At 44.4% G+C, this 12,790-nt stretch overlaps 1 protein-coding gene across 2 annotated transcripts in view; it reads left to right on the forward strand.

Annotated features, from left to right (window-relative positions):
- rarga (retinoic acid receptor gamma a) overlaps positions 1-12,790 on the forward strand; it is a 45,818-nt gene that overhangs the window by 806 nt on the left and 32,222 nt on the right. The window contains exons 2-3 of one of the 2 annotated variants that reach the window (XM_083976177.1): positions 4,987-5,053; positions 12,636-12,790. The exon at positions 12,636-12,790 is cut by the window's right edge and continues 219 nt beyond it. The gene's annotated coding sequence lies outside the window, so the exon portion shown is untranslated. The remainder of the gene's footprint in view (positions 1-4,986; positions 5,054-12,635) is intronic. The other variant, XM_083976178.1, reaches the window with a different exon arrangement.

Consider the following 12,790-nt stretch of genomic DNA (forward strand, 5'->3'; position numbering starts at 1 on the left):
TCTTCAGAAAATAGGCAACAGAGAACTGTGTGTAATCTCAACATACATCATATACATATTCATATATGCCAAAAAGTAAAAGCAAATGAAAGTTTTGTTTTTTTCCCCCATGTTTCCTGTGCAGTATTTAGTGCCCAGCTTTCTCACAAGGGCAGTTTTATGTGCAGGGAAGGAGGCATGGAAAAGAAGACCTTTCCTTTTGAGCTCACAGATTTGCAGTAATTACAGAATCACTTCCATATGTGGCTCTCTGGCTGCCTTCTCGCTGCCCCCACCACCCCTCTCTCCCCTAGTGTTCTCTCTCTCTCTCCCTCTTTCTCTCCCTTTTTTCATTTGCATTCTCCCCTATTCCTCATTTTTTTCCGCTTTTATTTTTCTGGATTCCCCCTCATGCACTCAGACCATTTTTTTTTGTAAAACCACAGCTTAAACAAAGTTTATGATAATCAGAACATCCTGGCATTTTTGGCACACGGCTGTGCTTTTTGGTGATTCAATTAGACCACGCTCGCCAAAAAAAAAAGACAGAAAAAGAGTGTCAGCGATTCAGTGAGAAGAGAGAGACATGGATGGGAGAAGGGAAATGTTGAAGAATAAAGAACTATGAAAAAGAGGAAAGAAAAGAGAATGGGAGTTCAGTGAAGAATTCGAGAGGCAGGAACAGAGCGTGAAGGAGGGAGAGGTGGAACAGAAAATGAGGCAGAGAGAGGGAGGGCTGGAGTAATGCTTTTTGACAGAGGTGGGTTCAAGATGGGTTCATGGTGACATCATGGCTGATTTTTGAGGAAAGTATAGACAGGAGAGCCGTTCACCTTTCATTGGACACACATGTTGGGGAATAAGCAGGAGCGCTCATGTGCTGGCACACACACTGGTAGCTGTGTCGACAACCTCTGAATGCAACCCAAAAATATGCACAAAAAACTCACCCCTTTTTTATTTTCTCTCTCTCTCTCCCTCCTCCCCATCTCTTTTTCCCTTCATCTCTGCTGCAGTAAAAAAGCTTTTGGCTCTCACTCACTCTTTTCCAAGCTTTGTGCTCATTTGTTTTTGTTAGAGGAGTACATACTGGTATATGCCCTTCGGTCCCTAACACATACATTTCTCCTTTGCCATGAGTAACTCATTTTCCTGTGAGTAGTATTCCTCTGTGTATGTTTTTACTTCAAGGCGGTTGGACTCTAAATGAGCGCACTTTGCCAGGCGGGATGAATGAGCTCCTTCATTTCACAGGATGTGTGTTTGAGTCTGTAACCAAGAAAGTGCAAGCAAGTATATATTTGTGTGTCGTGTGCGCATGTGTTTGCGGCACATGTGTGTGCGCGCACAAAATGACTCTTGAGCGGGGCGTGTGCGTTTGCCCCGCGTCCCCCTGCCTGTCTCAGTGCGGCACCAAACTGCACATGACATCAATCTGAATGTGGGGAAATAGTGATCTCATTACAGGCATCTTGTTACTGATTAAAACCTGCCGCCACAGGCACCAGCTCCCTGCGCCCCTTCTCACCTCCCCACCACCACCAATCCCATCAACTCCCTCCCCCACCCCCACCCCCTGCTCCTCTACAATCCATCCATCTCTCCATCTCACCCTTCAGGTTCCCTTTCCTCCCTCTTTCTATTTCACACCCCTTTCTCTCACATTCCCTGTACCAGTGGCCCTCTCGCCCTCCGACGCCTCTCTCCTCCTCCTCCTCCTCACTCCATCTCCCTTTAACCCCTCTAACCTCACTTCCTCTATGTCTTGCTCCCTTCTTCATGCCCCCCCCCCTTCCCTTCTTTCCTTTCTGCCTTTTGCTCCTCTTCCTCTGCCAGCGTGCCCCAGGCCTCTACTCCGTAGCTCCGTGAATGCAAATACGGCTGAGTCTAAAGTGGAAACACACGACTGGGGTATGATGATTCCATGAATATTTCATATCTTCATAAACACACCCAGAGAAGCTGAACAATGCCTGTGTTTGCCAGATGACTTCCTGTGAGGAATTGCCTCCCTGTGTTCGACTTTTTGTCAGAGCACACTGTGTTAGGATTGATGTCAGGGCAGTGCGTTATGATGTCACAGGCTGAAGTTAATGATACGAGAATGGCGGGGGCCATAGGCCATGTTTCCAGTGGTGCCCAGAGAGAGAGATAGCACCCTGATCTATCTTCATTATCCCCCACTCTACAGCCTCCCAGACACAATGATCATAAATCTCTGCCTGGAGCACACTTCACTGACACTGAAACACAAACACTAGTAACCTCTGACCCTCTTGCTGCTACTGCCTACACACACACTTATCCATGCACACAGACACAAGCGTGCGTACACACATATCCACAACTGCAGACATGCGCACGCATAGGCACACGCATAGGCAAATCCTAAGCACACCCCCTGCTCAAGCCCAGTGTCATAATTTAATAAGGAACACAGCATGCCCTGTGCACTGACACACACACGACCATCTTCATGCACTTGACTGCACATTCTGACACAAACACATGGTCTCAGTCAAACTGATGGCATCACACTGACTTGAAATTCATACTTCACAGTTCTCATCACTCTGACAGCCAATATACAGTTAGCTTTTCTCACTGTCCTATGGCTGTGTTTACCCTCTTGTTTCATGTTACACAATCACTGATTTAGTACTGCTATGTAAACAGTTAAAGGATTTCTATTAGCCTTAGTGGCCCCATAAGCAACACATAAATCAAATGTAAACGAGATAAGGATCAGCTGAAGTGCTTTCTGCAGAATGGCTTAGATCCGTGCTTCCTGAATATAGGGTTTCTGCAAAAAGGCAACAGAACCTCTCACTACTTATCCATTTATTCAGCCTGATTATGTGCTGGAAAATCCACATCAAAAAATGTATGAAAGAACATTTCAGTAAGCTACTGTAGGCCATATGTGGCTGTAAAGATTAAAAGCACGTAGGAATAACCAAAGCGAGGCTGGGAGGGTTTTTTTTATGATTATGACGGCTTGACTTTATCCCGGAGACACTTTGGGGTCAGTGTATTTGAGGATAAGATCTCTGTCTGTATCAGGCCAATTACTGAGGTTTACAAACACAAGCAGCAGTTATAGCTGGTCTTAAATGTACATGGAGCTGGGAAGACCAAGGAGAGGAAAGGTCCCACATGCTGCATTAGTTGGCACTTCTGTTTCACACTGTGAGAACTGAAAGAATCAAGTGATGCATGGCCAATATGCCTGAAGGGCATCATTTTAGATGAAGTTTCAGAATAAGTAGTGCATGTATAAGTTGGTTATTTAGAAAATTCTTGCTGCACTTATTTGGTTTAGACATGCATTAGACTAGATGTCGCTTACATTAGTGGGAGGGAAGCACGCATGTATTTACACTGACACGTGTGTGTGTGTGTGTGTGTGTGTGTGTGTGTGTGTGTGTGTGTGTGTGTGTGTGTGTGTGTGTGTGTGTGTGTGTGTGTGTGTGTGTGTGTGTGTGTGTGTGTGTGTGTGTGTGTGTGTGTGTGTGTGTGTGTGTGTGTTTTTTTCTGGTAGAAAGTGTAGTAGATCTGTGCGATACTGAAGAAGTAAACAGTGCCCGTTGAGGTACCAGTTGAGGTGTGCCTTCTCCTCCCAGTTTTGAGGTTTGAGGTGCTCCTCATAACCAAAACAAGCTGAGAAACATTACATTAAAAAAAACAGGGCACACGCCCAGAACCGCAAACACATAAACACAGATCTGAAACATATGATCTCATATGGAGAGAGGGGCATGTTCAGGGGCACACCCAAATCTGTCGCTGCTGCACAGCTCTGCCATCTCACACATGGGACTTCCCTTCAGCTGATGTGCCACCACTAGTTTCAGTTTAGGGACTGAAGTGATTTAGGTTTAAAACTGTGCCACTTTTTGTTTTTTGTTTTGTTTGGGGGGGAGGGGGCTTTGAGAAAGTGTCACTTGCACGAAGACTAGCAGGATATCAGCAGATGCTGTTTATCCTGAAAAATACAAGCTTTAAATGCTAAATTCTGCTACACACATGTTCTAAAAAATGGCAAGATATTAAGATGGTCTTGTCTTTGTTTCTCACTTCCTTAATCAGTTTCAAAAGGACCCATATATGCTATGTCTTTAATGTTCCACTGTATCCCTTCAGCAGTATAGCTTTAGCAATAGTAATAGCTGTGATTTATTATCAGTGCTATGGGAAGATTGTTACAGAAACACTGCAAGCAATAAAAAACAGAACCAATGACAAACATGTGTTACACAAACAGCATGTACAGTTCATGCCGGTACAGAGTAGACAGGTTATTATGTTGTTATGATAGGTTATGATGATGTTAATTCCATGAATTGATCACACCAGGAAGAAATGAATAGGTGAAACCGCAGATGTTCTTGGAAGAAGAAAGCTAACAGTGTCTGCATTGAATCAAAACATCATAATACATGTTGAGGATTTTCAAACATCCTCTCCCATTAAACAGCAAACATATTGATTAAACATGCATGATCCTGGATCACGACATCGCTCTGCACTTCAGCATGCACAAACAGTTTGTAGGTAAACCAACTCTTAGCCAAGAAGATGAAGGAGAGAAAACGAATTCACCCAAGAGACAAAGAAGGGAGAGAGAATTAAAAACAGAAACTTAAGCTCTCTGGGCCTTTTTCTTCCCTCCAGGCATTTTGTGGCTTGTGAAAAAATGTGCTGTATATTTGAAGTGTTGGGTCACGTGACAAAGGAAGGCTTTATGAATCAGAGAGTATAATTATTTCTTAGTGAGTGAGAGAGTGAGTGTGTGCCTGTCTTTGGGGAGTGAAAGAGTGATTTTAAGAGGTAGAGACTGGGAGAGAGGAGGAGGAGGAGTGCAAGAGGGGGAGTGAGAGAGAGAGAGAGAGAGAGAGAGAGAGAGAGAGAGAGAGAGAGAGAGAGAGGCTCATTGCAGCTCTGTCTTTGCTGTCAGAAGGACTCTGATGAACGTACACACATCTTTTCTCCTTTTTCCTTGGCTAGCTCCGCTCATCAGACCGTTCCATCAGGTCCTCGATCTGTCCGTCTGCCTCATCAACGCGAGAACTTGGTGAGTCATTTGAACTTAAGTAGTATTGAAGCAGTAACTTTAGTCATTGTTTGCCTTCCTCTTCTCTATTCACTCTGTGTTAACAGACAGAGAAAGAAAGAGAGAGACTGTGTTTTTTGGGAATGGGTCGACAGTTTTAATTGAAGTCAGAGACCGAGTGTGCAGAGACACTTGAGAGACTTCAAGACAATTAATCATTGTTTTCCCGAAATCCGACCCGACGTCCATGTGTAAACACTAAAATGTCCTGGCGCACATGTTTGTTTGCATGCAGGGTTTTTAGTATGTTTTCTTCTCTCTACTTCACAATTGTGAGACAGAGTTTATATGAAAACATACTTAAACGTGTGTGTGTGTGTGTGTGTTTGTGTGTATGTGTGTGTGTGTGTGTGTGTGTGTGTGTGTGTGTGTGTGTGTGTGTGTGTGTGTGTGTGTGTGTGTGCCTGTGTGTGCACATCTGTGCTTATTAATGAGAGTTTGAAGTGTTACCCAGTTGCCTGTGGAGCTCTTTATTATTAGCATATGTGTGTTAGTGTGCACACGCTTGCATGTGCGTGTTTGATGTGTATGAATGTGTACTCATCAGAGGCGTCACCAGTCCCTGACCTGTTTTTTTTTATATTTTTATATAACATGCATATGAAGACTTGGAATAGAGAAGCATTGTTTTCCACACTTCATACAGCACAGACTAATTCCTGTGGAGTGAGGTGTGTCTGCAGCTCTGGTCTTAGTTTACATGAAAGTTTATTCATTGTGTTCCCATAGTTAGCAACTTGTCAGTGAAGATTATTTATTGATGCTGGCATATGTGCTAGGTTAACAGGTTCCACTTGTTACAGCCATGTGGAACACTGTGCATTTAGCGCAATGTGATTTGGATATCAGATAAAGATCAAGCACCTGATGTCAGACTGTAGCTTTCCACAGTGCTTTGGTTTATTGCTCCAGCAGTGACTGGCCAGTAGGTAAAGGGCTACAGCTGGACTCCTTTGGCTTTGCACCTGCTGTCCACTGCTTATTTCCCCTGGTGGACTTGACATAAGTGTGAGGGACAGTTTGATTGAAGTGAATAGGAAAAAAAAAAAAAAAAACACCCACACAGCTGAGTGAGGACTGGTGATATCTGTGAAGCCCTCTGCTGTCATCTGGTCTTTGAGTTTGACACTGAGTCTGTCACATCTGGAGGGGAAGAAACGGAGCTCATCCCTCTCTTTGGTGAGCCACCCTCGGGTCTTTTTCGAGGACGAGGTTGTCCATACAGAGCAGCTTTACCTTCATGGTGTTCAGTCACAGCATATTGTTCATGTTTTCAGTGACAGTTTGGAATCAATTATTATCTGCATTTGCTGTTTTATGGCCAAGATGTGTGCATCATTACCCATGAACCCTGCTCTTGTGGTCACAAGCGTGTTGTGTAACAGCCTCATCCGCCTCCCCAAAAACATCTCCCTTTTTTTTGTCCTAAACATTCACACATGAAACAACACTCCTGCTTGAAAATTCTTTAGTCAGTGCTCACATACTCTCTATTAAATAAAGCTACGTTGAAACAGAATAATAAAGAGTTAATTTTTCTTGCAGTGAAACAGTGTGATTAGTGGTAGTTTTCCAATCTTACAGTAAATGACCTCAATTTAGACATGTCTGCTTGGGCTAAAAGGTTAAATGTCATTAAAGAAATCAGATAAAATCAGACAAAACAGAGGCTATAGAAACAACAATAATTTGTTACTTGGACTTTACAAGCGTTTCTTTATTTAGACTAAAAAAAGCAGAACTTGGTGCCCTGTGTGCTGAATTTTCAGGTGGAGCCACTGAAACAACAGCTGATTCATAAAAGCTTCTGTGTTGCAAAATCTTCTCTCTTTGTGACATGACTTTGAGCCGTAAATCTGGGAGTTGTTGATACCTGTCGTTTTCTGGAATTTCTATAGCAATTAAGGCCAAGTGGTGGGGAGGAGTTACACAGGTGGTTTTAGGGGAATCGAGGGGCTCTCTGCTGCCACACTATAATTAACAAGGAAACTATCTCCACTCCATTTCCTATGTCTATTTTTGCAGGTGTGCTGCTCTGATTGTGAGGATTTACATTTTCAGTCTGCCTCTGAGCCCTCATTAAAAGATCTTTTGGCACAAAGCTGGGCTTGAATGTGAGTTGTTTTCCATGTTGCGCTTGCATGTGTGTGTGTGTTTGGGCCTGCTTATGTCTGAGTGCTGCTTTGACTCCCGAGGCTAAAAGTGGTGGTGGTGAAACCCATCCATTATGTATCTCTTTATACAGAGAAAGGATTGTTTTCTCTCTGAGTTGAGGAAGAGAAACACCTTCATAGCTGCCTGTGAGACTCATCAACAGTTCCTCTTTCAGTAATTTCTTCACAAGACATGCGAGAAATGCCAGCTCTGCCCTTCGCTTCACTAGAAAAGTAGCCATCACGATGTTGCCACTTCAGACTTGCAGCTCTTGCTTTATTTCCTGTCTCTCTCTGGCTCTCTCTTTATTTCTCAAAACATCTTACCATCATCTGGCTTGGCCTTTTCCTGTTGTGGTGTGTTTTCTAACTCTGCTGGACCCACTGCTGGAGTCTCCATGTTGAGTATTCCAAAGAGCTCTACCACATCATGGAAACAACAAGCTGTCAGGATGACTTCATCATGTCACAAAGTGTTTTATGTCTTAGTGTTAGTTCTCACTCTTTCCATACTTCTCTCCACCACTGCAAGTGAATGCAGCTTGTTATTGACATGATGTCTAAACAAAAAAGAGCGCGGGAGAGAACAACATAACAGGAATTAAAGTTTAAAGATTGCGTAAAGGCACTCCCCAGTGGCACTCCCCTAAAACAATACGTCTATAAGTGACAAACGATTACACAGAGGTACTACTCTGGATAGTTGCTGTAAGCAAATACGTGTTTGTGTGATGCCAAGAGCAGGCAGATGTCAAACAAGTTTTAAGTGATGGTATGCAGATCTGTTTGGAGACACTGAACCGTCTGTCACTATATGTCTCTCTCAGAGCCATTAACCAGCCACTTGTTGAAAGACCGGGAGCTGTCAGCTTTGCATCAGATAATAGTGTTGAGGATATTGTTTTCACAGCCAAATACTGCTGACGCCAGCGACAAGATCAGATAACGCTCTCATGATCCCATTTCAATATGAACATTTGAATTTTATTTTTTTCTCTGTCAGTCCTGAATCCATAAACAGTTTAACAGATTCTGATAGCTCTGTGTTTGCATATTAAGCAGTGATGATGACAATAAATATTAATTTAGCTCCAAGCTGATGGAAAAGCCATTCACTTGGGACTCGGGCTGTAAAATCATTGATTTGACTGTTGTGGTAGCATGACTTCATCCATGACCCAAAACTTAAACATAACCCTCTCTGCTTCAAGTCGTTTCCTTCACAAAGTCACTGAACATTAATCATTTGATGATGTTGACAATTGGAAGTCAGTGCCTGGAAGACATGCAAGGTTTTCTCTCAAAAAATGAACAGGAGTGAGCAAGTCAGAGGTGGAAAAAGGGTGAGAGGACTCAATGGTTCTGCCAAGCTTTCTCCTGTCAGGATACATGGTACACTTCATTTATCTCGAGGCTGTGACTTTACAGTTCAACCTTTTTGAGTAAAGGTTTTGACTTGCTGCTCTGCCCGGGCTGATTGACACATATTTTTATTTCACCTTGCAGGAAATTTCTAAAAAGAAATTGCACATTGTGGTCTTCTGTTGAGCTCAGGAAACTCAACAAAAAACGGTGGACTCACCCAGAAAAGTGAAACAAATAGAAGTCTCTGAAGAGGTCGTAAAAAAAAAAGTTTGACTTCAAAGGCAAATATCCACAAAGACAAACATACAATTATAACTCAGTGCAACATCACGCACAGTTACTGTAAATTCTTTTGTGTTTTCCTTGACTGGGATAAGAAATGTCCTCCGGTAAACAAACCAGAGCAGCTACGGCACCCAGAGTCCCGCTCTTGTGCGCCGAGTAATCACCTGTGGTTTCTTGTGCTGACTAAAAAAAAAACCCACCCCAGTGCCTTTCTTGGTTGTATAGTGCCGTGCTTCCTGAGATGCAGTGATTTATTTGTTATGTTTGACTGCAGTTCTTAATGCCTGAGGGGCCTTGCTCCGTCACAACATTTAAGGCACAATTGTTGTTTTGCACACAGAGGATTTGATACCCTTTGTTTGACAGACATTCAATCTGTGGGAACTGTTCTCTCTCTTTCTTTCTTTTTTTTTTTTTTTTTTACTCTTGCCTGGTTCTCTGTTCTGCTCCGTCTTTTTGTTGAAACTCAAACTCTTCAGCAAACAAGGGAATCTCATTCTCTCGGAGCGTGCCTCGTCTTGTAGCGCTGTCTCCAAAATCGCTGCCTTGATTGATTTCATTTCATTTGCTACACGGCGTCCTGTCCTGATAAAAATCAATGGATTATCTCAAGTGTAACCAATGAGTCTGCTCTAACATGATGAACTACTGTGAGGTCTGACACTCCGGCGTTTACAGAAACAACCAAAGTAAATTTATACTGCCACAGAGTGCACCTCTTAGGCAATGATGGAAAGTCCCAGCAGCAGCAGCAGCAGCCGTGAACCCACCCATAGCTGGCCCTGGTGCTCCTCGCCTGCCTGGCCGCCTGCTGCCTCCTGTGTGCCCCCCAGGCTCAGGGGAAGTGGGGAGGCCCTCTATGCCCATTTGGCCCTGACTAACAGGGGATGAGGTCACTCCAAATTCCCCTTATCCCCTTATAGCCCCAGACGGGCTGGCGAAGTGAGCCTACCACAGGACCCAACATAAAACATAAATGGCTCTGTAAAAAGCTGCTGGGCTGATGTGACTCATTAAAAAACACTGGCGCCAACTCTTTTATTAATTCATTATTGTGTTTGGGAAGAGTAAGGTTACTGGGTTCTACTCTAAATGCCTGTGTTTCTACTTCCATTGTTTCTTTCGTTCTCTCTTTCCTAGTTTTTTTTCTGTGTTTCTGTGTTTTACGACATGTACGTGAAAACAGTGACATGGGTTTTCTGTGCTGAGGTATGACCCTCAGCTCGGTCTGAAGCTCATTTTAAGTTTCATTTTCGCATTGATATACTGTTGTTTCCAGCTGTGGCAATACAAAAGTCACATGAATAGAGCCCGGCCATGATTTCTCCCTTTGCTCACACACCTTCATTTTTCTCTTTATCCTTCTCTTTTCTCTCAGCACTCGCAGACAGATTGTGCTGCCTTTATGGGGCCTGGTTTGAGTTCATGAGGCAGATACCCAAACGGGCAGACGCTGGCCAAGTACATACTCATAATACACACTCGACTCAAAACACGCACGCACGCACACATTATGAGTATGTGCGTTGCTGGCAGTTTTGTTTTTCCACTCTGTACCTCTTCTCCCATTAGGGCCACTGTGAAATCTGTAGTGATGTTTTTGAGCGTTAGCCACACTGTGGAACTGCTGCTTGGGGTCATGGTACAAGTTGTATAAGCAGTGGAAGGATGGAGATGGGGTGCGGGTGGGGGAGGCGAAGAAGAGAGTTGGGTATAGGGATATGATTATAGAGTGGAGATGTGGGGTGGGTCAGAAAAAAAGGGGATGAGGGAGGGAGTGGGGGAGCGATCAAAGGTGTAGCATGGCTGCAGAGGAGAAGGCTGGAAAGGTGAAAGAAAGCAAGAGATACAGAGAGAAAGGAGGTAAGGAAAAGAAAGATGGCAGTACGGCTGTGCTGGCAGGATGGGGGTGGGTGCCTATCGGCGGCTGCTCCTTCCTGAAACGTGGCCACCCGAGCCTGCCTGAGCCCTGGATGCACATGTGGAACAGTTTACTGTAATGGAACTCTAAATTAGTGGTGGTTTGAAGCTGCCTGCAGCAGTAGGGTGTAATTAACTGGCTCTGTTGAAAGAGAAAGAGCCAGAAAGAGAGGCAGGGAGGGAGCCAGAGCCCTGGAAAAGGCAAGGGGTGAGAGAGGTGTGTGTGTGTGTGTGTGTGTGTGTGTGTGTGTGTGTGTGTGTGTGTGTGTGTGTGTGTGTGTGTGTGTGTGTGTGTGTGTGTGTGTGTGTGTGTGTGTGTGTGTGTGTGTGTGTGTGTGTGTGTGTGTGTGTGTGTGTGTGTGTGTGTGTGTGTGTGTGTGTGTGTGTGTGTGTGTGTGTGTGTTAGTGGGTGCTCTCACACATGTGTGGTGTAGTTTTTTTTTTTTTGCAGTGCTTGATTGCATGTGTGTGCGTTTTCAGACTGTGTGGTGCATATGTGTGCATCTTGGGAAGCTCTCCCTCTTTTTCCCCGGGCACGGCGCCACCTCTTAGTGCCCCCCAGTGCCCAGACCCTGTCACTGTTACTCTGTACTTTTTCGCACAGTTCAGCAGTTCACCGGTTCAGCGTTAGATCTTTTTTTTTTTTTTCTTCCTCCCCTCATTTCTTTGTTTATACCGAATTCATTACCAAGATTTTTTCCCTGTATTTTCTCCCAGATTCACAAGCCACAGCAGTTCCAAATTCCTTGGCTCTGCTCTTTTTCAAAGCCACATTTAAAAAACAAGCTGATCACACCACCCACTCATGAAATCACGCTAGGGAAGCGAAAGGCAAAAAGAAAACATGAAAAAGAAAATGGGAGGCTTTACCGGGTTTTTTCTCCACCCCCACTCTTGTATTAACAGTCAACAGTGGGGCATAACTGCAGCCTTGTCCACACTTGAGCCTGACTTGTCTATGCCTACTGTGTGGAGTCAAAGTGACGAGCCGGCTGCAGGAGGTTAGAGCCAAAATGACTCTGTGGGATGAGAGCCTGACCTCAAGAGAAGATAGTTGGAAGTGACAGCAGCAGTTAGCAATCAGTGGATCTCATTTTCCCTACCCCTACCCCCTACCCCCATCACCCCCACCCCCCCTCCACCCCCTCCTCTCTTCAAGCTGCTCTGGACCCCGTGTCTGGGCCTCTGGTCCTGGGGGAAAGAGACAGAGAGGCAGGCTGCTGTGCTAGGCTGGCAGCAGGAACAGAGGAGCTCTTTATAGTAGAGTTCTGGTGATTTAAATCATATGGCATAGCCTGGAATCACTGTAGAAGTCTGGAAGCTCTTCAAAACTGCAGGAACAAGAGCTCTCTCTCTTTTTCTCGCTCTCTTTTTTTCCCCTCCCTCCCTCCCTCCCGCTCTTCCCTGTTATAACTTTTTCCAAACTTCTTTCTTATTTTCTTTTCCCCTCGCCCAGTCCCAGTTTTTCTGGCTTTTCCTCTCACAGCTCACTCATTCTTTTTCTCTCACGTCTTTATCTGTTTTGGTTCACGCCGTCCCGTCCTTCCCTACTTCCTTCTTCCTTCCCATTCTCTCATACCTGTTGGTATGAAGTTTGCACATCCTTCTTACAACTGTGGATAAACTAGTCGCTGTCCCAGTACACACACAGATGGGCTCAGAGTTGACGTGAGGTGAAATGTGTTTTTGGAATCCGTGGAGAATCTCAACACAAACCACTCATTCTATCGTTATGCTCATTCAGAAACACATATCCTAATGTTTTATGCGCTGAATGTATTAGTAATCAATAACACATTTCTCTGCTTTCTCTCTCGCAGAACATTAAACTGGATGACTCTTCCTAAGTGGAGTACGACCTTCCCTCGCTAAATCAAAGGCCCAGTCAACTCTCCTCCACTCCCCACATCCTGAGCCTCTTCAAAAAGGCCACGGATTGCAACTTTGTCTTGGATTTCCAGGTGTTGTGAAAGCC

This window comes from Trachurus trachurus, assembly GCF_905171665.1.
Source record: "Trachurus trachurus genome assembly, chromosome: 7".
In the NCBI taxonomy this organism is placed as follows: Eukaryota; Metazoa; Chordata; class Actinopteri; order Carangiformes; family Carangidae; genus Trachurus; species Trachurus trachurus.